Source organism: Lepus europaeus, chromosome 19 (assembly GCF_033115175.1).
Source record: "Lepus europaeus isolate LE1 chromosome 19, mLepTim1.pri, whole genome shotgun sequence".
Classification (NCBI taxonomy): Eukaryota; Metazoa; Chordata; class Mammalia; order Lagomorpha; family Leporidae; genus Lepus; species Lepus europaeus.
This window is the reverse complement of record NC_084845.1, coordinates 43,463,719-43,486,863: the sequence shown is the minus strand read 5'-3', so window position 1 is coordinate 43,486,863 and position 23,145 is coordinate 43,463,719. Positions and strand designations below refer to the sequence as shown.

The following is a 23,145-nucleotide window of genomic DNA, read 5'->3' as shown; positions in this document are numbered from 1 at the left end:
CAGGTTGGGCCATCGCTTGCAATGACAGCATTCCATATGGACACTGGTTCAGGTCCCAGCTGCTCCACTTCTACAGGCTCCCTGCTAATGCACCTGGGAGAACAGGAGAAGATGGCCCCAGTCCTTGGACCATTGCACCCCTGAGGGAGACCTCAAAGAAACTCCAGGTTCCTGTCTTCTGTTTGGCCCAGTCCTGTCTGTTGCAGCCATTTTGGGGAGTGAACCAATGTATGGAAGCTCTCTCTCTGTCTCTCCCTCTCTTGTAACTCTGCCTTTCAAATAAATAAATCTTTTAAAAACACCTGTCCTGCATATATGAAATACAAGAAATTTGTTCTCTTTATACAAATAAAAAAGTAAAAAAAAGAAATGGACATGAACAATGGAAGATTTTTAGTACAAATTATATATGCCATTGTCATAGTATAGTATCATCTATATATGTTTTAGAATATGTATTACAGGCTTATTTTTCAAAGACAAAAAGGGTTTCATAAAACACAGTATCAAAAAGTAAAAAGAACACACCAAATATACAACTGGTAGCAGGTAAGTCTGCAGCCTATCGGTGATAGGTCCTTCCGGAATCAATAAGGTTTCTTTTCAACTGTTATCTCAGTTATTTATAGATGTACTTGCTTTTAATAAGAGTTTCATAGGCTGGTGGGCAGGCTTCAGTCACTAGTTTCAGGATCCGAGTCACGTAGGCATCTAGCTCAGCATCCAGGTGTCCTTTACCTTGTGACATGTAGGCATCTAACTGGTTGTCTAGCTCCTCACTGGCCCATACAAGGTAAGTAAGGGCACCTCTCCCTTGTCCATAGCCTCTGCCTCTGCCTCCAAGGCCTCCTCTTCCTTGACCTGTCATACTCCATCCTTTACCACCAATTCCACCATGACCCATAGCTGAATGCCCTAGGCCCCCTCTCCTAGGACCTCCACAACCTTGAACATCACATTTTCTTGAGCCCATTTGGGGAGCCACAGATCATCCACCTTGGAGCAATATCCTGCCTCTAGGTAGGGTTCTGGTAGTACGTCCACATGTAGTCCACCTCTGGGAAAGCCTCTCTGAATTATGGGCAGGCCTTTTGCTCCAATTGCTCCCCTGGCCAGGGCCCCTATGAGTTGACCTAACCATGCCTGGATGTTACTGTCACCCAGACACTACTTTAAACTCTGCTAAAATTTTAATGCTGCCTGGACAGAGGGTCTATGCTCCATCTTCTGGGCCAGTCTTCTGTTTCTGGCACAGGCTAGCTGTTGCTATTGCTGCAATGAAGCCCAAATATTCCCTGGCATCAGCTGTTTGTTCTTCAGTATGTTAGTAAAGTGCTCATTTAGAGAAATCTTGGTAGTATTTTATAGCACAACTTTCAGCACTGACTGTACAGCCATCTTCAAATCCAAAGAATCAAAGGAAATAGATGTCAGTTCCCCTTCTGGGGCTGCCACCACGGCTGTGGCAGGCAGACTGGGGACTGGGGGAACCTCTGTTGGTAATGGTGGAGGAGCTCCAGTTAGCTAGCTGGGCAGTTGGGTCATAAGTGGTAGACTACGATGCTGGTCCCTGGTTTGCTGGCTGCCTTGTTGGCCAACCAAACTGCTCTTCCCTGCCTGTTGTCTGTGCCACCACAGCTGCAGCCTCTGACTCCCTCCCTCTCCAAAACCATTACAGGTTTGTATTGAGAGGTAAGTGGGGAGGAGAAGTATCTTAATCTGTTTTGTGTTGCTATAACAGAATACCATTGATTGGTTAATTTATAAGGAAAAGACATTTATTTCTCACATTTCTCGAGGCTGGAAAGGTCAGCATTGAGGTGCCAGAATCTGGAAAGAGTGTTCTTGCTGTGTCATCCCATGGTGGAAGGTAGAAGGGCAGAAAAACATGTGTGAAAGGCCCAGAGAGCAAAAGGAGTCTCTTTTATCACAAATCTACTGTCACAAAAACTAACCTACTGCCAAGATAACATTAATCTATTCGTGAGAGCAGAGCCCTCAGGAACTAATCACCACTCGGTAGACCCCAGCTCCCAATCACTGTTGCACTGGGGATTAAGTTTCCAATATATGAACTTTTGGGAGACACACTGAAAGCATAGCATGAAGGAACTTTTGGATGCAATTTTATTTTCATGTGAAACTCTCATAACCTCTTTTTTTAGGGTCACTTTTTTTTAAATTTTAAATTTTTTAAGGAATACAAATTTAATAAGCACTATTTTAGGAATATAGTTAGTCTTCCCACCATATCAGACGTCCCTCCCATCTACACTTCCACCCCTCCTCCTTCTCCCTCTCCCCTTGCCAGTCCCATTCTCCATTAAGATTCATTTTCAATTAACTTTGTACACAGAAGACCAATTCTATATGTAAAGATTTCAATAATTTACACACATGCACACACAAAAAAACTGTTTGAGAACTGGTTTTACAGTTAACTCTCAATACAACTTAGTGAGGACAGAGATCCTGCATGGGGAGTTGGTGCACAGTGACTCTTGTTGTTAACAATTAACACTCTTATGTATGACGTCAGTGACCACCTGAGACTCTTGAAATGAGCTGCCTAGGCTGTGGAAGCCTTTTGAGTCCACAAACTCCATCAGTATTTGGACAAGGCCCTAAGAAAAGTGGAAGCTCTCTCCTCCCTTTAGAGAAAAGTACCTCCTTCTTTAATGACCACTTCTTTCCACTGGGGTCTCACAGAGATCCTTCATGTAGAACATTTTTTTTTGCCACAGTGTCTTGGCTTTCCAAGTCTGAAATGCTCTCATGGGCCTTTCAGCCACACCAGGAAGCCTTAAGGGCTGATTCTGAGGTAACCTCTCAATATAGTACTTAAAGTGTATATTTACCTTTGCTTTTGGGTAATGATATAGTTTATTATTTGAAAAACTGATATGTTATCAGACTGATATTGTGAAGTTCTAAAGAGCAATGCTTGTGTGACTCTAGCTCATATTCTCAAGTATCTATTCAGAGCACTTTTTGAGCATTTATCACATGAAGTTTGTAAGCATAGGTACATCTTCATTTTTTAAAAGGAAGATGATATCTCCAATCTGTTACCAGCTATGTGCATACTCTAAGCTGTGGTGGGTGTGCAGTGAGCTCTATATGTGTTTTTGCTTACTATTTTTGGCAAACTTGGCTATACTTCAGAGTGGATTGACTGGCATGAGGATGCCTATGAAGCCAACCTGATTCCATTCTCAGCCAGCTACCCTATGCATTGACCCAGTTCATTAACACCAGGCTTTAAATACCCAAGTCAGGAAAGACAAAAATTTCTATTCTCCTTGTCAGCTTTGCCCAAAATTTTGGAAAACTATTTAACCAGAAATTTTTCTTCATTCCAAGTCTTTCACATAGTAATAGTAAACATTTAGAAAGATGAAACTTCTGATTAAAATTGGATCAGAATGTTACATTCATTTGAAAAGCACATTTTCATTGTACAGTTCAATAAACAGAACAGTAACTGGACAATTTCTTGAAAAAGCCCTCATGAACTCAGTTTCTTAGTTCAATAAATTTTTAGTAATACTTAACATCCTGAGAAGGTTCTTTTTTTTTCCTATTCCCTATCTCCAGTAAGGATAGAATTCATACCGTTATTCAGAGCAATGGTTCAACTAACCTCAATTCAGAAAAAAAATCTTACCAGTTTTAAACTTTATCCCTGCTGTCTAGAATAGCCACTTCAGTCGATAACATATTAATCTACTTAATTAACATGCACTGTGTCTTCTTCAAGGCTGAGCAGGGTCCAATTATGGGCCATAGCTAATTTTACCTTTTTCCTCTTTGTATCTCGTTCTGCTTTCCCTCTGCTCCCCCCTAAGCCTTACCTGCTTACAACAAAAGCTCAATAGGAGACAAGCAGTAGCATGACAAAATTAAATAGAATGCCATAGAAAGGCCTGGGAATTTGAAAGATGCCTCTTAACATCAGCAAGGAGGCAGAACAACCTGGACCCTGTCCTTAGCTTGGACAATTTTGTGGCAAGTACATAAGAATTATTCTGTTTGTTTGCTATTTTGTCTGCTATTTTTCTTAACATGAGAGCTATGTCCAAGTGGGGTCACTTTTGACAGTACACATTCCCCAGTAAAGAGAAGGGTTGTCTCCTGGTGACAATTCAGAAACCTGTTAGAGACTGTTAATTTTGTTGTTCATTTAGGCATGCATGGTTACCACAGCAACAGTAATATCATAGTTCCTTCAAGCCCTCTGTGCAGTGAGCATCTGCTGAGAGTCCTACAAAGGTGTCATCGTTTCTCTCCTTTCTGTCACAGACTGAACCACTCCCTCGCTCTCCTTATGAACTACATATTTATTGAAAATCTTTAGAGAAGAGACTCTTTGCTGGAACTGGTGAAAGAAGAAATCTAAATGAAACAAAGGCTTTTGTTTTCTGTAGGCTGTTGCAGAAAATCTCAGAATGGTGGGTTTGGAAGCTGGATGATTATTAAAAATCTTCGTCAGCTGAAATGTGAATAAGTCCTTGGCAAAGTTCACAGCCAATTTTTTATGCAGGGTGGCCAGGACACTGAGTGTCCTGATTAAGCCAAAATTGTAAATTCCAACCAAACTCCCAGTGGTGTGCAGTAATGGGGTGCAATCTCTTGCCAACTATTTTTCATAATCCAAGACTTTCTCCTTAAGAACCATATAGGTTTCAGAAAATATGTTTCTTAAAGGGACACATTTCCTTTCTCTTTTTCATAACCAGGGGTACTGGAGAAAGCCTGTATATTTTTGAAGGCTTCTGTTGATATTGATACACAACCATCCTCAAAGACTGTTTTCAATATAAATGCTTATCTTTGATTCCATTCTAATTTATCTAATTTGCAATTTATAGTCAGAACTGGGGAACAGTTACCATTGGTTGATAATTACACACTATCCAAGTGAAAAGAGCTGAGAGTTGGTAGACTGTCTTTTACAACTGTTGAGAAGAGATATCTAAGTCCTTGTAGGATTCTTAGTTGAAACTTACATATAAATGTTAGGGCACCTGTGTAAGTTGATCAAAACATCATTATAGTTTCCTCTTCCTTCTGTCATTACTCTCATAAAGGTGATCAAGATCATGTATCTGTATTCATTTCTGCAAAGAAGCTTACTCATCCCTCTTCAAAATTATCTTACCTAGTGATATTTATTATTCAATCATAAGTAATATTTAACAGCAAAATTTTTACTTGGAGTAAATTATCTTTAAGAAGGACTCATCTTGGAATTTTCTGATGATTAAGTACTTGTCATTTCTCTCCTTTTAAATTTAGAAAACAGACTTCTATGCAGAAACCTGTTTTTAAGCAAGAAGTTTGAGCCTGGGTTTCTTTTGCTTCCACAAGACAATGAATATATTCTGAGGTATTCACTTTCACAGTTCTTGGGACCAATTTTTGTAGGACTCTCCCATACAAATTGCCTTTCTGGTCTTTTTTATTCCTCTATTTTATTAAATAGAGCTCTTCATTTATTTAGTCTTTACTTCTCTAGAATCATAGATCATACTGCCTCTTGAGTTTAAAAACACTTTCCATCTTGTCCTTGTGCATTTCTAACCTCAAAACTTGCAATACTTAACCAGATTAATGTTGTCTATTTCTTTTTTTTAAATTTTTTTTGACAGAGTTAGACAGAGAGAGAGAGAGAGAGAGAGAGAGAGAGAAAAGTCTTCCTTTTTCCGTTGGTTCACCCCTCAAATGGCCACCATGCTGTAGCTACGCTGATCCGAAGCCAGGAGCCAGGTGCTTCTTCCTGGTCCGACGCAGGTGCAGGCACCCAAGCACTTGTGCCTTCCTGGGCCACAGCAGAGAGCTGGACTGGAAGAGGAGCAACCGGGACTAGAACCCGGCGCCCATATGGGATGCTGGTGCCGTAGGCAGAGGATTAGCCAAGTGAGCCATGTGCCGGCCCCAATATTGTCTATTTCTAAAGATTTATATACATGAACATGTTAACAGCTGAGCACAAACCAAACATTTGTTTACATCCAATTTATTATACCAGTGTGGTTTTAGAAATAGCCTTAATACAAGGATGGAAATTTTTTTCTAATGTTAAAGCTCTGATTTTAATTCATGGACTGATCTTGGACAAATCTGTTCATTTTCCTAGATCTCAATTTCTTCATCTGTGAAATTACAATAACATTCCCATATAACCTCTTATAGAGATGGATTGAGATAATTTGTGTAAAGGCTCCTTAGAAAGTATGAGATGCTATATGGAAGTTATGTGGATACTCACCCATAATGCCTGTCCCTGGAGTCCACTTCAGCCTACTGCCTTAATTTTGCCCTTGGCCAACATGACAAACTCCTATCAGAAATCCACAATAAACATGAGCATTTCCCTGGACTGAACAATGTCACTGCTAGAAATCTACATTGCCGAAATAATCATACAGGTGCATTTAGCAATAAATGTTAACTGAGGCATTATACATAATTGAAAAGCTGGAAAGAACCTTAGATTTTCATCAGTAGGAAGAAAGTTAAGTGAATATCCTAACAGTAGAATATACTGCCGCCTAAACAAATAAGCTTGATGTATTCTGCAAATGCATCAAAATATCTTCAAGACATATGCTGTATGAAAAAGCAATTCATAAAACAGTACATAGTGTATGATTCTATTTATTCTAAAAATACCCACACAGGAATGAAACAAAATTACATCTATATATGTGAATATATTTGTATGAAAATTGTGATATCCCTATGTTACTAAGCTGCAGCATTGAGGTTAAGTAATAAGTTCAGTGATGACTGGCTTTTTAAAAAAGATTTATTTATTTGAAAGTCAGAGTTACACAGAGAGAGAAGGAGAGGTAAAGAGAGAGAGAGAGAGAGATCTTCCATCTGCTGTTTCACTCCCCAGTTGGCTGCAATGACTGGAGCTGTGCGGATCTGAAGCCAGGAGCCAGGAGCTTCTTCTGGGTCTTCCACGCGGGTGCAGGGGCCCAAGAACTTGGGCCATCTTCTACTGCTTTCCCAGGCCATAGCAGAGAGCTGGATTGGAAGTGGAATAGCCAGTACTTGAACTGGTGCCCATATAGGATGCCGGCACTGCAGGTGGTGGCTTTACCCGCTATGCCACAGTGCAGGCCCAATGACTGGCTTTAAATCCTGGCACAACACTTATTTTATTGAACAAATTCCTTAAAATTTCTGTGCTCCATTTCCATTTATCTAAAATAGTTCGACAATTTTGCCTAGATCAAATAATTTTAAATGTGTAGGAGAAAGTCTGGATGGACACATTTGATTACTGTAAGAAGCTGGTTAGTGTCCAATGCTCTAGTGAAGTTAGACTATGTTGCACTCTGGTGGTTTCAATTCTTTAATCTTATTTCCCACCTAGGCTGCAACTCTTGATTATGGAGACTCTATTACAGTTTTCCTGTGGCCTCTGCAGAAGCCAGTACAGTGCTGTGCATATGGTTGCTACCGAATTTACATGCTTTAAAAGAATACAGATTTATTATTATCTAACAAAAATAGCATTTTAACTTGAATTTTTTAATAACGTGCATTCACCGATCTATCGGTAAATTGTTCATTTATTTAGCAAACATTTGTTGAGCATGCACTATAAACCAATCATAGTAGATGTTAGTAGATATCATGATGATGAAAGCCTTATGTAAGTTAACTAATTAGGCTGAGTTCTCTCTACCTAAGGGTCTGAATTGGTACAAAGATTGACAGGTTGTCTTGAATAGATTTTATGCTGTTACTTATAATCCTTCCGCTTTGAAGAACATTCTTCAATGACTTAGACGAAATCTAACAGAAGAAACCAGCAGGTCCTTGGAGAAGCTGATGGAGCATGAAGTGCTGCAGCTCATTCTGAAGGCCACACACCCTAAGTCAAGTCTCCTTTTCTATGATTGAGAAACCTGCATAAATGCTTCAGTTACCAGCAGCCCTGAGGGTTAAGACTGTTACCTCTTTGCCACACTGCTAGAGTTGGAAGCTCCACCTTACCATGTACCAGGTAGGCATCTTTGGACAAAACGCATACTTTCTCAGCCTCAGTTTCCTCATCTGTTGAATGGAAATAATGATATAACCACTTTGGGTTGTTTTATAGGTGGAAAGAGATGATACATTTAAAGTTTAGAATAGTGATTAGTGTAAGTAAGATTTCAACAAATGGCAGCAACTATTATTATTATTTAAAAACTAATCTTATCGGCCGGCACCGTGGCTCACTAGGCTAATCCTCCGCCTTGTGGCGCCGGCACACCGGGTTCTAGTCCCGGTCAGGGCACCGGATTCTGTCCCTGTTGCCCCTCTTCCAGGCCAGCTCTCTGCTGTGGCCAGGGAGTGCAGTGGAGGATGGCCCAAGTGCTTGGGCCCTCCACCCCATGGGAGACCAGGAGAAACACCTGGCTCCTGCCATCGGATCAGTGCGGTGCGCTGGCCGCAGCGCGCCAACCGCGGCAGCCATTGGAGGGTGAACCAACGGCAAAAGGAAGACCTTTCTCTCTGTCTGTCTCTCTCACTGTCCACTCTGCCTGTCAAAAAAAAATAGTAAAAAAAATAAATAAAAATAAAAAAAAACTAATCTTATCAAACAACAGTTAACAAGAAATTGAGCTCTTGAAAATGGCTAACAGCATAGATTTTAGGTGTTCTGACTACAAAAAAAGAAGGAAAGATTTGTGAGGAACACATTAAGAAGCTTACTTTAGTCATTATACAATGTCTTCATATTTCAAAACAACATGTTATACATAATAAATATATAAAATTGTTGTCAACTAAAAAGTAAACTTAAAGATACAATTAATCTTACCAAGAAATAAAGCAGTCAATCTATTAGTATTCAGGCTCATGGGACCAGGTAAATGTAGAAAAGGGATGAGAGCAAGAGATTTTAGGAGATAGGGAGTGATGATAATCAGAGTGCAACTGATAAAATGAATGAGAGAAACCTATGATTTTAGAGTTAAAATTCATTCATTTATTCATCTGACAATCTATTCTATTAATATTTCTGGGCACTTACTATGTGCCAGGACTTTTTCTAGTTTCTGAGTCTACAGAGTGACTATACTATCCCTGCTCTCATAAACTTTGTATGTTAGAGGCAGAAACTGGGTTCCCTTTCTTATTACCAGATGGAGTTTTTTTGCACTAAATGCTGACCTTTTATCCTCTGTTTTCATGTCTAAGGAAAGTGCATTAGGAAACAGGAATAACCCATTCTTGGGCAATGGGGAATGCAAATGTCCTTTTAAAGTACATAATTGTGACACCATGCAAAAGAAATAAAAAACTGAACTCAGAACAAAGCTAATCTTCCATAGAACAGCATCAGAAGGATCTGAGAGACTTGGAGAGAACTAGAAGAGTAGAGGAGAAAAACACCATCATTCAGGTGTGTGAGCATCAAGAATACAACAGGACCCTTTTTTTTTTAAACAAAACTATGGGAAAACTCATAGCCTGTCAGGGCAGAGTTACAAAATGTAATGAAAAGGCTCCTGTCTTACCCCAGAAAGGTCCACAGTGCTCTCATGTCTGCTCTCTGAGACCTATCTGTCCAGCTCCTTACCTACTGCATTTTATTTTGTGCTGCCGAAGCTGTCTCTGGGAAGAAGGCAAACCTTCCCTCTAGGGAGGTCACTGAAGATTGCAGTGCTTTGCTCCATGCAAACAGTCCCCTAGGGAAGGAGGCTTCACTCTCCCTGCTGTGTGAATAGATTGAGGAGCCCCCAAGACCTGGCAGCAGGTCAGTGCCAAGCTAACCTTCAGAACCAGACAGGGGTACAGCTTTTTTTTTTTTTTAAGAGCTTGAATCCTGTTTTAGAAGAGCATCCCTGATTCTTGTTATTTGAACTTAGTCTCCATGAATCAGAGTATCATTCAGCAGAACCATCTAGCAAAATTCATCATTCAAGGGCTTCTAGTACTCGACCAATTCGCAGAGAAGTTCAGTGGAGCCAATGACAGCAAGTCAAATAGTGAACTAAGATCAAGTGGCTAGTTGGTGAAGGTATTGGACTAGAAACAAAGTTACCAGTCTTTGTTCAGGGTTCTTTTCTCTACAGGAACACCTTTTTATTAGCAATAGGGAAATCTACTTAAAAATTCCCTGGAGAGTCCCACAGGATGAATCCTCTTGGGCTTTATTCTATAGTAAAAATAATCTGATGGTTTTGGTTTTTCTTGTCTTATGAGCTAGAGGAGTCAGCCAGTGTGCCACTGTCTCCTGATTTTCTATGTGGTCATTATCTATACTCTATTCAGACCACATTTAAGACTACTGGATCTTGAATGATACCCCAGGGACTGTTCATGTGGTCATTTGTGGGGAGGAAAGTGGGAAGGTGAGCATGCAAGCCAGATTGATCAAAATATTTCTTCTGAAAGCTTGCATACTTCCAGTGTGAATTCACTCTGGAAGACTGCCATATTTTCTATTTTAAGCTTGCATGTCCCCTTTGTCGCTGAGCTGTTCCTTCTTATTCTATTGTGTAGTGTGGAAAGTAGAGATGAAGATAATAAATCCTGGAATTACACTGATTTAAAATCCTGGCTCTGCATTTACTAATTGTATGATGATGAGTAAATGACTTCATCATTCTGTGTTTGTTTCCTATCTGTAAAATGATTTGAAAATTTTATTTAACTCAAATGATAGATGTGAGAATTAACTAGATATAGTATAGACACATTAGAAATAGCACTTGGCCTGCAGTAGCCACTCAATGGATGTTGTTAGCTCTCACTGTTAACATCTGCTGCTCATGTCACCCAGCATTGTGAACAGTAGATTGATGGGTCAGGAGACACAAGATCTGATCCAAGGTCTCACTTCTACACAGCTACTTGAACTTGGACAGTCACTTGGCCCCAACTCAAAGAATGCAAGATTTGGAATCTAGTATTTAGTCCAATCTCCTCATTTGACAAATGCATTCGGGACTCAAAGAAGAAGAGACTCATCTGAGGTCCCCAGGGAGCCCATGTCCAGGCCAGGATCAGCTACTGCCACTGTCTTCCCATCATTACTTTGGAGACAGAAGACATTTGGGACAAATGTCCCAAGCTTTGCTAAGACCTGGGGACTTAGAGGTTGACTTTGGGCTCCTAACATGCTGTCCTGGGGTTGTAGCCACCCCAGAAGCAGCAGCTGGTACAGTCTAATATTTGTATGTCATGATTGGTGTAAGTATCAGAAGTATAGTGGTGATGCTGCTGCATGAAACCTACTGCATTTGTGGAGGATACATAAACTCATTCCAGGCCCAAAGGGCAAAGTTGAGCAGGTTCTTACAGTCCAGTGGTTTAATATTTGACTCTTTTTCTTCTTTCCCTTTCTTGGCTCCTCCCGGAAAACCTGAATGCCATCATCTCTAAGGTTGTGGTGGTCTCCTTTAAACTCTTATTACAGACCATTGCTATCCCTTTCCTTCTCTGCTCTGACTCCCACTCAGATCCTGGGATTCTATGTTGATCACAGGAGGTACTTCAAAAAGTTCATGGAACTTGAAATAAAAAGACGTTTATATTGGTGCAAACTATTTTTTATTCCATGTACAGTTTTTTCATAATAATCATTTTCCATGAACTTCTTGAAGACTCCTTGTATTATCTACTCTTGAGTATATAGCTTTAACCTGCAAGATCCCATTTCTGTTCTGCACCTTGGCTGCAGTTGATGCTCAAGGAAGAGAGTCTTCTGCTCATTCTCCTAAATATATATGCTGGCTTCTAGCTCTGAGCCATTGATTGCATTATTCTGCTCCCTTGATTTTTGCTTAATCTTTGCAGATTTGCTTCTACCATTTCTATAGGGCCCACCATGGTTCTCCTATTCAGAAATGTTCCCCTGTGCCTTAGAACTTTCAAAGTCCATATTGACTATAAGATTGTCTGAAAAGGTCTTCCCTCCCTTAACAAGTTCCTTAAGAACCAGAAACTGAACATCTTTTTATCCCCCGCAGCCTTCAGCAATGCTCTTTGCCTATTGCAGAAACTTGGTTAGAATAGCTGGAACTGTTGACTGGTTGGTGGGATTGTAGTAAGGAAGTCAAGTCTTTTTAATTTTTTTTTAGGATTTTATTTATTTGAGAGGAAGAGCTACAGACAGAGTAGGAGACAGAGGGAAAGGTCTTCCATCTGCTAGTTCACTCCCCAAATGGCTGCAACAGCTGGAGCTGGGCCAATCCGAAGCCAGGAGCTTCCTCCCAGTCTCCCACGTGGGCGCAGGGGCCTAAACACTTGGGCAATCTCCCACTGCCTTTCCAGGCCATAGCAGAGAGATGGATCAGAAGAGGAACAGTTGGGACTGGAACTGGTGCCCATATGGGATTTGCCAGTGCTGCAGGTATAAGCTTATGCCCACTATACCATAGTGCCGGCCCCCAGAGGTCAAGTCTTAATGAGAAGGTTCTTCCTTCATTATAAAAAGTGCTTTATCTGTGCTGGCGCCGCGGCTCACTTGGCTAATCCTCTGCCTGCGGCGCCAGGACCCCAGGTTCTAGTCCCGGTTGGGGTGCCGGATTCTGTCCCAGTTGCTCCTCTTCCAGTCCAGCTCTCTGCTGTGGCCCTGGAAGGCAGTGGAGGATTTCCCAAGTGCTTGGGCCCTGCACCCGCATGGGAGACCAGGAGGAAGTACCTGGCTCCTGGCTTCGGATCGGCACAGCGCCAGCCATAGTGGCCATTTGGGGGGTGAACCAACGGAAAAAGGAAGACCTTTCTCTCTGTCTCTCTCTCTTTGTGTAACTCTGCCTGTCCCCCCCCCCCAAAAAAAAAAAAAAAAGTACTTTATCTCTGCGTAATATTGTGAGTCCCTGAAAAATCAGTCAGCCAAGCATCTTTTTCTGGTTACAGCCATTCTAAGGCTTCTTGAAAGTTTGGCAATGTCTAATCATTTTGAGAATTCTGTATTTTAGAAATCTGATGTGACACATTTTTGAAATTAAAGTCAATTAAAATTAATTTGCTCTTTTTTTCTGCTGGCACAAACTGATGTTGCAAGATGGACAAGCAAAACAATGAACATACTTTTAAAATGCAAATAAATGTTTAAGGACATCAAAAGGCAGATGAGTGAAGGGAGCCCTGGAGTTGTTACTCACACTCTGTTCATTCACTTAATCAGTAAATGTATTCATGCCGTTTGATTTTCTGTGTTTCAGGCGGAGACACACTTGTGTTATGTTGCTTATGCAAAATCCTGGAGAGCTTGTAGTACAGCACTATGCCTCTGAAATTCTGTTTGCTAAAATAGTGGCCAGAAGTAGTTTGTGTTCATAAATCAAACACAGTGTTCTCTAAGATCAAATTCTCCATTACAAATTTTATCCACAAATTTGAGAAAAAAATGAAAAGAATGCAGAGATTAATCCTTGAAGGCTCCTAAATAAGCCTCTCCTCCCCCATTTTCTGTTTGCTTTTTAAATATTGTATTCAGAGAATAATAGGTGCATCCTTCTGAAGCTAATTAAAACACATATAAATTGAATTCTCAGACCAGTAATTAAGGCGATGTATTCTCTGGGTAATGTTTACCTCTAGCTTCCAGATTATGAGTTCAGTTTGTCTTTGAGCTGCACACTTTTTTTTTTTCCAATCACAGAGATTAAAGCACCCTGAATTTACAATAGCATCTTGTGAAAGAAAAGGGAGGGGGAAAGCTGCAGTGGTTTTAGTAAATAATGCACTTTGATGTCTTCCACTTGAAATCCATATTTTGAGAACCCTGCTGAATCTCAGTAGTTTTCGAATAGAATTTTAACTTCCAAAGCTGGGGCCATTTGCAAAGAAAAATGCCCATGAAAAGTGAATGTTGACATTCATGTTGCACCTCTGTCTTATAATAAAGTTTTTTTACTCTTCCAGGTGAAGCTTTTGTGGTGTGGATGCCACATGACTGAGGTGTGTCCACTCTTCTTTTGGCTGCTGTTTAGTGTTACTAATAGTTGTTAACCTTGGCTTGAGGCTTTGGGAAAATCATTTATTTTGAGTAAGAAATGGTAGGAGGAAAAGACTTTTGAAGAACACATTGTTTTCTATAAAACTATGGAACCATTTCAAGAGCTCCTATTTTGACCCTTAGAAATACCTGTGAGATCTATGTCTTTAGGCTAGAATCTATTGATTTTATTAGTTAACTTTTAGGTACAGGTGCTGTAGTACTGTTTTAGAATTTCATGGACCTTTGATCGTATTCAAAGACTCTTGGGTTGCAAGAAGCTTTGAAATCCAATAAATACTGAAATACAAGAGTAGATTTCAAGGGTTACTTATCTGCTAAAATCTCAAGGCAAGATTCCTTATGTTCCTACCTTGGAGCCCCTTAGATCATACAGGACATATGCATCAAATAGGAGTCTCAGGAGCTCTGATTTCTTCAGTTATCACATTGTGTTTGTGATGTAATGAGTGGCTACCATGGAAGTAATTATGATGTAGGAGATGTATGAATTCAGGTGTGGATAAACTCAACAGTGAGAGATGGGTCTTTGAGAAAAAAAAGAGACAAATTCCCTTTCATTCTAACTTTCTTAGTTACAAAAGGGTGAAGCAGGAAAAGAAAACAGGAATTGTAAATATGATAACTGTAAATTTGATTTTTTATACTTTGCCAGACATGCTGGAAAATCTTCTATTTTTTTAAATTGTATTTTGATAACATATTGTAGTATGGTGTTAAAAATAAATTTTAAGCCCTTCTTTGGGGAAAAGAAAATGCTTTGTGATAACAGAAGAGAATATTGTATTGTGGAGTCCAAGGAAAGCAGGAAAATCTTTTGAGTGATACACCAGGAAGCGAAAAGTTGATATGTTTTTGCCCAGTTGGAAAAGAAAAGGTTCTTACAATCTGCAAAACACTACAAAAATAAGTTACGGCCAAGCTAACAGTGCAGCCAGACTGACTTTCTGCTGGCATTTGACAAGCTAGGGAAATGGATCTGCAAAAATTCACAGGGAATTCTTTACCTCTTCATGTTAATCAAGTACCTGATGTACATTTCTTTCTTGGGATTAGGATTGGTGGGGGTGAGGGTTAGCGTGCTGCTGAGCAAGTATTTTAAGGAAATTATCCCAAATCCCCTGCCTCTGGCTTGGAATAATCAATGTCATTACTGTTTGTTGGAAAGCTTTGTCTTTTCTTGGAAAGGAACCAGGGCTGGCAGACTTGAGTAGTCAGTGAAGAGATAGGTGGAAGAGGGACCATGCTGAGGCAAGTGCAAGGAGGCTGAATGCCCTTGAGCACTGGATCCTGAGTGAGAGACTTGGGTTCAAGTCTCAGCTCTGCATCTTGGATTTTTCTCTTTGACCTTTGCCAAGGTCCTTAACTACTCTGCTTTCTCATCCTGTTAGTTATTGTAACAATAAATACATTGGACATAATATATATAAATATGCATTGAGGCAGGCTATAAATGCAATAGGATTTATTTATGTATTAGGATTTATTTATTTATTTATTTAGGATTTCATGTTGGAACAAAGATATTTAGTTGTTTGGTGGGCACTTGCTTTGCTGAGCATTGATATTGGCAGCCAATTGTCCATGCCACTAATTTGAGTCCCTAGACAGTGCTCAGTTCTTGCAGGATCAAGTACAAAGTCCTTGGCTGGTGTTCTTGACTCCCTCACAAACCTCCCAATCTCACTTCTTTACTTCATCAATATACTCTCTGCCTTCGTCAAACCTGATTTGTCACTGGATGTGCTACTTCCTTGTAATCGTTTCTTCTTCCCTTAGCTGACCAATTCTGCCTATTCCCTGGCTCCTCCATCCTTTACTGATACCTTTCTGTGAACAGCATTCGTTACTAGTGTCACATACATATTTTGTAGACTGTTCATGGCACAAGGACATCTAGCCAGGGCAGGGGCATATGGACTGAAATATAAGCAAGTCATATGTCCTGTTGAGGTGCTGTATCTGGTTGAGGAAAAGTGCCTTTTCCTAGCTTGAGGAGTTTCTGGAGAGGTCAGGGGTAGTAGCTGTGTGTGTTGATAAAATTAACTTTTGAATCTATGTTTATTCTGTTTTTATATTTTTAGTGATAATTTTCTCTTTTCTTTAAAGTTTATTTGTTTTTATTCTTTGAAAGGCAGCACACCAGAGAGAGAGTGTACAAGCTGGGGCTGGGTCAGGCCAAAGCCAGGAGCCAGGAGCTGGGAATTCCATCTGGGCCTCATATGTGGGTGGCTGGGACCCAAGTACTTGAGCCATCATCAGCTGCTTCCCAGGGTGTGCAACAGCAGGAAGCTGGATTGGAAACAGAGGTGGGCTCAATTCCAGGCCCTCCCATGAGATATGGGTGTCTCAAGTGGCAACTTGCCCTGCTACACCAAAATGCCTGTCCCTGTCCCTGTTTTATGTTTTCTTGAGAATATAAGTTCTTTGAGGACTCAGGCCCTGTTTTCTTTGGTAGATAACTCACATGAAATAATGCACAACTTGTTCTAAATTACAGTGAGTGCACTGGGTCCTGAATAAGATAACTAGAAGCTTTTTTTTTTTTTTTTTTTTTTTTTTAAGGGAAAGAGTTTATTGGGGGAAACCTGACAGACTGGAGGGAAGGGGCAAAAAAGGAAAAGAGGGAGGAGAGCATAAGAGAGACAGAGACAGAGTTCAGGAGACAGAGAGGGAGAGAGAGGGAGAGAGCGAGCGAGAGCGAGCACAAGAGAACCATGTATTTAGGAACAGGTCCTTTTAAAACTTTGCCAGGGGGCAGGCAGTAAAGTAGGAGCAGTGAATCCTATTAGGGTGGGGGTGGGGCTGACACCTGGCTTCCAACAATGGTAGCAGGGGTAGAGCCTAGGATAGTGTCAGGGGGTAGATCATACCATAGATAAGACTGCACCATTTTACTAACATTCCCCCCTTTTGGTTTTTATAAAGCAGGAGTTGTATGGGATTACATTAGTCCCAAAAGTCCACTACTAGAGAACCTAAGAAAGGTGCTGTCTAAGCCATGAATAAGTTTTCCAATTGAGAGGCAAATAGAAACTGACAGAAGGGGCCTAATAATGATCAGGTGGGCTTTAAGGCCTTGTAAGTTATGAGGCCCAGTCTTATTTATCTCTTCACATGGGATACATCCTAAGGGAGGTGTGAACCTCCTTGGGGAAGGCACCCTGTTGACCTCCATCACCTAGTTGGCCTGGGATGAGAGCTGGCCAGGTAAAGGCAAGTGGCATCTCTAATAGGAAATTTACAGTTCTGGCTGCAATGTCACTGACCCTACTTGGCCATCCCCTCAGCAGCAGTGGTCATCTTGGAAGCTGTGCCGAGAGAAAGGGCTTTTCAGCTTGGAGCCAGCAAGGTCTGTGGCTCTGACCTGGGCATCCTTTGACTCCAGGGCAGGTCCATTTCCAGTGATCCAACTCTTGGCTGGCAGAGCTGCCAGACCTCTTCACTAGAAGCTCTTTAAGAGTAGAGCCTACTCATTTCTCTACTGGTCTATGCATTTGTCTTTAACAAATGAGAAATACATCCTCAGTAAATACTGATTGCTCACTTACCTGTAGTAACAATGAGAAAATATCAATACCATTCTCTTTTTAAATTCTTTGATACCTATCTTGGTTTCTTGGATATAGAAGCAACAAATAAATGGAACATTTTTCTCTCTGAGTGCTCTGAGACTGGGTTTTAGATGAGGTTTTTTACTATGGTCTGATGTTCCTACCTACTTCCAGAGCAACACTGCACTGGGACTTTACGGGGAGTCAGAAATGTGAGCTTATATCTTTCTGCCTACTGGAGGGTTAGAAGCTCTGCTCTGCGTACTGAGGACACCAGGGGACAGCCATGTGGCTCGTCCCCAAGGTGTCCCTAGATCATTACAGGGGAAGACAGATATGTAAACGAGTGGTCATGAAACCCTACAAGAGGCTCCATAGCAGCAGGAGCATGTACAGAGGCCTAAGGGGTTGCTAGGAAGCAACACAGAGACCTGCTTTGGCAAGGCAGGGGCAGGCACAGATGGAGCAACTGGAGAGAGAAGGTGATTTTAAGAGGTGACATAAGGCCTGGCGCTGCGGCTCAACAGGCTAATCCTCCGCCTTGCTGCGCCAGCATACCGAGTTCTAGTCCTGGTCGGGGCGCCGGATTCTATCCTGGTTGCCCCTCTTCCAGGCCAGCTCTCTGCTGTGGCCCAGGAGTGCAGTGGAGGATGGCCCAAGTGCTTGGGCCCTGTACCCCATGGGAGACCAGGATAAGCACCTGGCTCCTGCCTTCGGATCAGCGCAGTGCTCCAGCTGCAGCGCGCCGGCCGCGGCGGCCATTGGAGGGTGAACCAACGGCAAAGGAAGACCTTTCTCTCTCTCTCTCTCTCTCTCTCTCTCACTGTCCACTCTGCCTGTAAAAAAAAAAAAAAAAAAGTGACATAAAACACTCTTGTTCATGTACGTATCATCCATTGAGATCTGTGTGCAGATGACTCTAGAAATGCCTGTCTCCACCCTAGATCATCTATCATTGTCATTTCTACTTGGAAGCTCAGAGGCTCCCTAAACCCATTCTGTTCCAAGCTGGTCTCAAGATCTTTTCATCCAAATCTTTTGGCTTTCTGGTGTTCCATCTCTCCAAGTGGCACCGCCCACCCATTTGGTTTGGTATTCTCTGATTTAGTAAATTCATTTGCTTGGCTTGCTTTCCACTCTGAGCTCCTAGTCCAAGTTTATATTCACATCCATTCACCTGGAATGGACTCAGTCCTCCTCAGTAGGTTCCCACATCTACGCTGGGCTCTCTAGCCCCTTCTCCTCACAGCAGCTGGAATGATCATTTCAAAATGCAAATCTGATCATCTCACACCCTCCCCAAACTATCCTTCTCTCCTCTTATCCTCCTTCTCATTTCTCTTAAGCTAAAGACTAGGGTTTCTCAGCATGGCCTCTAAGGTCTCACATGGTCTCTCCCTTGATGACTTCCCCACCTTCATCGTGGTCAAAACCCCCACTTCTTTCCTGAGTTGAAACAACTTGCTCAAAGGCCCTAGGTTCTCCCTGTGTGGGTCGCAGTCCCAGAAGCTCTCAGAGTCTCTTCTGTGGCTGCCACTCACTTTCCCTTTGCTGAATTCATTCTTATTTTTCAGATATCAGCTCAAGTATCACTTCTTAGGAAAGTCTTCCCTGACCCCCTAGACTCCTTCAGCCCTTCTGCCCTTTACTCTCAGAGTACATTTCTTTATCATATACCATGTTCTGTTCAAGTAAATTACATATTTATTCTTGTGGTTATTTAATTGATATCTGTTTTCTCTGAGAGGTTATAGGCTCCAGGTTCCTGGCTGGGTTTGCCCTCTACCACATTTCCAATGCCCAGCACAGTGCCTAATGCACCTAAATATTTTTGACCTACTTGACCTGAACCTTTTCACTATACAGAGGAAGAATGAGAGGGGGTTTGGAGTTGGTGGGGTAGTGGGCAGTGTGGCAGAGTCACAAACCATGGGTCTTTCTCTCCTGGCATATGTGGCCCATGGAAGCTTGGGAGGAGTCTTAGTCTATTTGGGTGATTACAGCAAAGACTGTGGGGCTTCTAAACCACATCCACATATCTCTCACAGTTCTGGGGGCTGGAAGCAGTGCACGGTCAGGTTCTAGTGAGAACCCTCTTCCAGCTGCAGACCAACCCTCATTTTATTCTCATGTGGCAGAAAGAGAGTAAGCTCTCTAAAAACTCTTCTTCTAAGGGCACTAGTCTCATTCATGAGGCCTATATCCTTATGACCTAGTTACCACCTCCAAACACCATTCCATTAGGGATGATATTTCAGCCTATGAGTTTAGAGGAGACACCAATATTCAGTCCATAGGGTGATGTTGGGATCTACTGCTCTGAGCTGATTGTGAGTTGGTATATGAACAGGTGTGTATCCCGGAAACTCCTTTTGGGATGGACTTTCTGGTCACTATCTTCTAATCCTAATCTGAATTGTTTATCATGGCAGGCTGTTTTTACTGGGACCTGTTGAACATCTTATAATGAAGAGTGTTTTGGGAGCAAGACAGCATGGAGGTCAAAGTGGTATTGGGACTAGGGAGACTCATAGTGGGTAATGAAGGATATCTGCCTCACCCTGGATTTGGGGTCACATCTCTTATTTTATTGTTCTTTTCCATGTTCCTATAGTCTGAATCACAAAGTAACACTTAGGTTGAATTGGATAGAATGCAAATCTTGATGTTTCTAAATGTTATCATTTTGTAAATTTGCCAGTACATTAGTACTGTATTAATAGTTATTTCATTTGACATGTTGTAATTATAAGCAAGGCTTATGGCTCTGGCTGTACAAGTTGTATGTTGCCCAGTTCTGGCTAGCAGAGTTCGAGTAGACTCTTGTGGGTGTGGCATACCCTGGAGTTTTGCAAGGTGGCAACCTGGCCTGTGAAGTATACAAAGCAGGCTCTAGCCCTTATTTTGCTGGCTCAAAATGATGAAGTGCCATGTTCTGTATCATGTGACTGGTAAATGCTGGCTCTGAATCTAAATCTAGTCTTCAATGTACAGTACTTCACTATCTCCAGTCTCCTGGCTAATCAGTGATTGAGTAAATGAATGAATGGGTAAAGACAAAGCCTCAGTCAGGAGCCTAGTGGCAAACAAGATAGTGATTTGTTTTGAATGTGCCTGAATCTCATCAGCAGAACCAGCTCCCATAATCTGCATTCCATTTTCTGGGACCTCATGCACTCTCAGTGTAGACTCTGGCCTGTAGGCTGAATCCTAGATAACGTGGCCTTGGGTATTTTCCTACCTCTCTTCCTAAACTCCATGGGTCTTCCTAACTACACCTTCCCTACCTGTCCCATTCCCTCAGGGTGTCACTTCCAGCACCTCTTCCAGAATGTTCATTAATAAAGTAGAAGATTATAATTTCAGTAGGGAACTACAAAAGATAAACCAGCCTTTAAAACACAAAGGAATTAATCAATAAAGGTGGAATTCCTGGCTGAGTTGGAGAGTTATGAATCTATGGGCCTTTCCATGGGAGAGCAAGAAAGGACCTTAAAAACCACAAAATGCAAGTGAGGACGTGGAGACCCCAAGAGATAACGCGATTGCTTGGGGTTAGATCTCGGGATTTCCTTGGGCCAGTTTAAGTGGAGGTACCATCTTTTTCACCTTACCTGATTGAGAATGGCCTTGCATTTGAACTGTTTATTCCTCATCGGTGTTTGGGGGAGATGGAGAGCAGAAGGAGAGAGGGAGTTTGGTCAGCAGTGTCCTGGGCCCTGGCATGACCCAGGATCCCTGCTTTTAAATGCCATTATGAAATGCAGTCTGTCTGGAGCTCAGGGCCTCTTCCCATCAGACTAATGTAGCACTGTGGAGGGGTGGGGTGGCTGCTGGCTGCCTAGCTATATCCTGGAGCCCTGAAAGGGATTATGCTTGCTCTCTGGCTCACTCAGTCGACCTCATCACCATAATAAAAGTGGGAGTTATGCTTATCGACTCATCAGGGCTGCCCATTTAGACGATTACCCCATTTCCAATCTCATTTCTAGAGAAAAGAGGATTGCCGGACACTTCCTCCCACCCCCACTCCCACTCCCACCCTAGGCAGTGCTGTGCTTCTGGAGAGGATGTGGTGGAGGTCGGCATACAGCAGGCTGAGAGCTTTGCCCTCTTTGTCTTCCAGAGCTGGCAGCCACAGCGGGATGGCCCTCCCCTGAGAGGGAGGAGGAGAAACAGCTCAGCAGGGGCTTGGAGCAGCTGGCTGGCGTCACTGATTTCCTGCTGGAGACTTTGCCGGCTGAGTCCACGTCACTCCTCCCTTGCCTCTCTGTGTTCTCCCAGGTGCTACTAAAATAAGCGAATGCAACCCTGGGGCTGTACTAAGCTAAATGCAGTTATTTAACCTCATCCCCGCAACTCAGGGATAAAGCAGCATCACCAGTTTAGAACGAGATAGGGAGGAATGAAGCCCAAAAGATCCCTGAGCAGCCACATTCCCAAGTTTTTTTTTTTTACCCTGAAGAGCCTTAGGGGTCCATACTCAGAAACCACTGATTTACTTAACCCATAGGAGGCACTTCTAAAAGGAAAAATGAGATTAAAAGGGGTTTTTTGTGTGTGTGCAAAAATATTTTGAAAGCAATGCATAGTTTTTCATCATGTACATTTTCAGTGAGTTTATGTGTGGACTTTTTTTTACATCAAAATAAACTTATCAATTCCATCAACTTTTGGAAATATCTTCATAAACTTAATAGCTTGGTAAACTACTTTCTGACAACTGACCAAAACTGGAAGCAGAGAATTAAAGGTGAGGAAGGAGTTCTGTAACCTGGAGCCAAGAGTTAAAGGATAGACTGAGGAGGTGAAATCCCCAGGAACAGCTATGAATGGAATTGTCAAAGGGGTACATTGGATGAATGGTTCCTAAGGTCCTTTCCAGTGTTTCATTTCAGGGCTCTGAGCACCTGTGGGTTGACTGTGATGGTAAGGACAGAGAGGGGATGCCCTGAGTTTTGGTGCTTGGGAATGCTTGCCTACTGTCACTGGATTCCTCAGAGCTCAACATTTCCTCTCAACTTTCCTTTACTCTTTACCAGTAACAGCGAGTTGTTTTTTATTTCAATTTCAATTTTATTTCAGAGGGAGTGAGGGAGAGAGAGAGAAGAGAGAGAGAGAAAGAGAGAGAGAGAGAGAGAGATCTACTTGTTCACTCCCCAAATTCCTGCAATGGCTGAGACCAAAGCTCATTCAATCTAGTTCTCCCACATGGTGGCAGGTCCCCAGTTACTTGATCCATCACTGCTGCCTCTCAGGGTCTGCATTGGCAGGAAGGTAGGCTCAGGAGCTAAAGCTAGGTATCAAACCCAGCTATTCTGATGTTGCATGTGTTTTAACCACTAGGCTAAATGCCTGTTCCAAAAGTGAATTTTATCCATGTTTCTAGAAAGAGTTCTGTGAGATATAGGTGTGCAATAGATAGACATGAGCCTGGGGTAAAACAGGCCCGTGTTCAGACACTGGCTCTCCAGTAAGCCAGTTGGGCAATCTGATAAAATCACCAAGCCTCCGTTTCCTCACCCATAAACCTATTGTAGAAGCTGTGCTCACACACCTTCCTGGCTATGGCTCTCTAGCAGCTCCTCACTGCCCTCCTTACTGTTCTCAGGG

The 23,145-nt window shown here is 42.0% G+C and overlaps 1 pseudogene; it reads right to left on the bottom strand.

The window, feature by feature from the left end:
- Nucleotides 1–674: 674 nt before the first annotated feature.
- LOC133748529 (chromatin target of PRMT1 protein-like) lies at nucleotides 675–1,398 on the bottom strand (annotated as a pseudogene).
- Nucleotides 1,399–23,145: the final 21,747 nt, after the last annotated feature.